The sequence below is a fragment of the Nannospalax galili genome, unplaced genomic scaffold, assembly GCF_000622305.1.
Source record: "Nannospalax galili isolate Female #2095 unplaced genomic scaffold, S.galili_v1.0 scaffold18, whole genome shotgun sequence".
In the NCBI taxonomy this organism is placed as follows: domain Eukaryota; kingdom Metazoa; phylum Chordata; class Mammalia; order Rodentia; family Spalacidae; genus Nannospalax; species Nannospalax galili.
The window spans coordinates 127,873-131,121 of NW_008346548.1; the positions used below are offsets into that span (position 1 = coordinate 127,873).

A 3,249-nucleotide genomic window follows, 5' to 3' on the forward strand; every position below is an offset into this window, starting at 1 on the left:
TATGAAGGATTACATATTTAAGGGGTCTGTCACTAGAATTACTTAGACCCTAATGGTTCATGAAAAATCAGTAACAGAAGTTCAAGACAGTATCAAATCAACCTATGTTAAAGATGTGTACAGTTCCCTTTGTACAGTCACTCATTAACATATATTTGTTCAGTGTCTGTTAATAACCAATGTATAAGGGAACAACAGTTCCTATAGTGGTGGGGTTCTAGTTCTGCTGTGCTTCAACAATATCTAGGAATACAATGTGAATCATACCTTCTAACATAAAGTCCCAGGCTGGCAGTCAGCTAAGCACACATCTATGGCAATGTGCTAAGCACTAACACAGAAATAAACGCAAGAAGATTGGGGACCACAAAAGAGAAAATAATCCACCTACTCAAGAAATCAGGTAACTATATGGAAAAACTTGGCCTGCATACATGTACTCAGTAACTCAATAGTAGTTATGAAGAAGCTACTAAGAGACAGCAGGAATCCAACCTGAAACTATGTTTGTAATAAGGTCAAGAGCATTCTAAACCATTCAGCTTAAATTAAACCACTGTAGGAGAGCTAAGGAACAAAATACACCTCATCATTAAATTTTAACCAAACAAAACACGTATACATAAGTTAAATTAACACACCCTATCAGTTCAAAGGGAGCTTATCACTAAAAGCTAGGGTAAGCTCTCTGGGAAACCTCATAAAAAATATAATTAAAACTTTTGTTGTGGGGTTGATGAGGTAAAGTAAAAGTGTTTGCCACCAAACCTAACAACCTGAGTTCAATCCCACATGGTAGAAGAAAGAAGTGACTCCCAAAAGCTGTCCTTTGACCTCCATACACATGCTGTGGCAAATGAGTGCCCCCCCACACTAAATAAATGTAATAAAAAATTTAAAACTTCTGTTGTATCAGGTATGATGGCACACACCTATACTCCCAGTACTTGGAAATGGAGTTTGAGGGATTGCTACAAGTTAGAAGTTAGCCTGAGCTACAAAGAGAGACCCTACACCAGGCTGGAGAGATGGTTTAGTGGTTAAGAATGCTTAATACTCTTGCAGAGGACCTGGGTTCAGTTCCCAGCACTCACATGGTGGCACTTACATACATGCAAGCAAAACACTCATACACATAGAATAAAAATAAATTTAATTTTTTTTTTAATTTTTTAAAGGAGAGACCTTATACCAACAAACAAAACAAATGCAGTTGGTAGGAAGAGGGATTACAAGGAAGGGGATCCATACCTTGAAAAATACCTGTGTTGTCAGTTAGCAAAAGCAGAACTCTAAATTGCATTATCTGTGGGAGTGAGGGGGTCAAAGGTACACACCAGAAGGCACTAGGGTAAAAGTTGAATACACAAGTGAAGGCTTGCCTTGGAAAAGCCTGCAACACAAGTTGGCAGTATGGACATTCTTCTAAACTTGTCATTTTCAGTCCTGGCTACTGAAGAGAATCACCTGGAGAGCCTTAAGAGGTATACTCACAGTCAACCGCCCTTCCAGATCAAAGGAAGTCTTTGGGAAATGGAACAGCGTGACTGTAATAAACAGTCCAGTTTGAGAATCACGGGGCTTAATAACAGAAAGGTTAACTGTGAGATAACATTAAGACAGAGACTTGTCTTATGATCCTACTTATAAGAAGCAGTTCTGAGCTGGTTACCTGTGGAAGCTTATCCTCCAAACTGAATTAAACAGTCTGTTTTCTTAGTGTTTCTTTTTCTTTGCGAGACAGGCCAAGATCTGAAAATAGGAAAATCACCCATTACTTCTCATGCATGACCAGCTCACTGTACAACCCGCAACTTTAGAATTTTACTTCTGTGATGTTTCAGAGAAACTAATCTAGAAAATATTCTAATTTTAAGGCGCCTTTATAATCCTGCAATGCAGTGCTTTTATATCAGGGAAAGTTCTAAGCGGCATCCAGGTACAGATTTTACAAAACTTCTTTCAAACACCAGGAGACTATAATGTTAATTTATACAACAGTCATACTGCTTAGACTAGGTGTCCAACCTTGTCACACTGTGACACAACCTTGCCATCTACAAGGTTCATGCTCAAAGAACCACAAATTCACGTTTACTCTTCTTAAAGTTCTAAGTTTAGCATTTTATGTTTGGCTGCAGGTTGCCTGGCACAGTATTCATTATTCCAGTACCTGGTGGCAACAGGCTGCTCCACAATCCACTTACCATCAAGTTTCCTCAAGAAATCTGCCCATTGTTTTAAGTAAAGAGCTATCTTCTCTATGTGCAAAGTTGGCCACAAACCTTCTAGTCTGTTAGTTCACTTTTAGTGGTAAAACGTTACCCACACATTAGCTGGGATTTGGCAGTTAGGTTTATGTGGCCTTTTTTCTCCCTATGAGGTAGAGAAAAGCAAAAGGGCCCAGAGAGATGAGAACTCAAGCATCAAAATGTTCAATCTTAGTAAGAGCCTAGAAAACTCATGTGTCTTCAAGAAATACAGAAACAGAAGAGCTGGTCATTCGCTTGGATCTCTCCTATTCAGAAAGCAAAAAAAAAAAAAAGAAAAGAAAAGAAAAGAAAAGAAAAGATAAGCTTCTAAAAGAAAATGCAAGCCTAAGTCTCCGACACAGGGGTGAAAGTTACAAAAAGCCAGCAAGTTTGGGTGGATCTGAAGCAAAGTCAAAGGATAAGAAGAGAGATAGGGGAGACAGCACAAGGTGAGCTAGTCGGGTAAAGGCCACCCGGTGGGAACCTGGCTGCCCAGCTCTTTATGCACCCAGGGCAGCATGGGGCCTCTCTCGGACGGCGCGCAGCGGTCGCAGGGTGCAGGGGAGCCCCCAGGGGCCTGGCACCGCGGGTGCAGGCAGGCTGTGAAGAAGAGGGTGCGCGCCCCGCCACGGTCGCCCCGGGCCGGCCGGAACACTTGAGGGTCCCCAAGAAGGAGGAACACTCTCCTAGCCCTCGCCTCCCGGAGCAAGCAGGGGGTGGGTGGAGCTGAGCCCGGGGACGCCCCCCGGAGCCGCCCCCGCAGCCGCGGTCCAGGTTGTCAGCGCCCCCTCCCGCGGCCACTCACCCGCCGGCAACGCGCTCTCGGCCGCGGTGGCGGCGACCCCCGCCTGGGCCATCTTCTCAGGCGGGGAAGTCAGGGGTGTCTGGCCGGCCAGGCGAGTCTCTCGGTCCGCGGCCGCCGTCTGCTCCTCCGGGGCTGGGGGAGCGCGGGCCCAGGCCCTCCTCTCCCCCCCCCCCCGCCGCCTCCTCTCGCGGC

General features: G+C 44.9%; 1 protein-coding gene across 4 annotated transcripts in view; it reads right to left on the reverse strand.

The window, feature by feature from the left end:
• Usf3 (upstream transcription factor family member 3) overlaps positions 1–3,242 on the reverse strand; it is a 45,337-nt gene extending 42,095 nt beyond the window's left edge. For 2 of the 4 annotated variants that reach the window (XM_008842847.3, XM_008842846.3), the window contains exons 1-2: positions 3,058–3,242; positions 1,673–1,752 (exon numbers count right to left, since the gene is read on the reverse strand). The gene's annotated coding sequence lies outside the window, so the exon portion shown is untranslated. Of the gene's footprint in view, positions 1–1,672; positions 1,753–2,207; positions 2,456–3,057 lie in introns of those variants that run through there. The other 2 variants (XM_029568170.1, XM_029568171.1) reach the window with 2 other exon arrangements.
• Between the last annotated feature and the right edge of the window lie 7 nt (positions 3,243–3,249).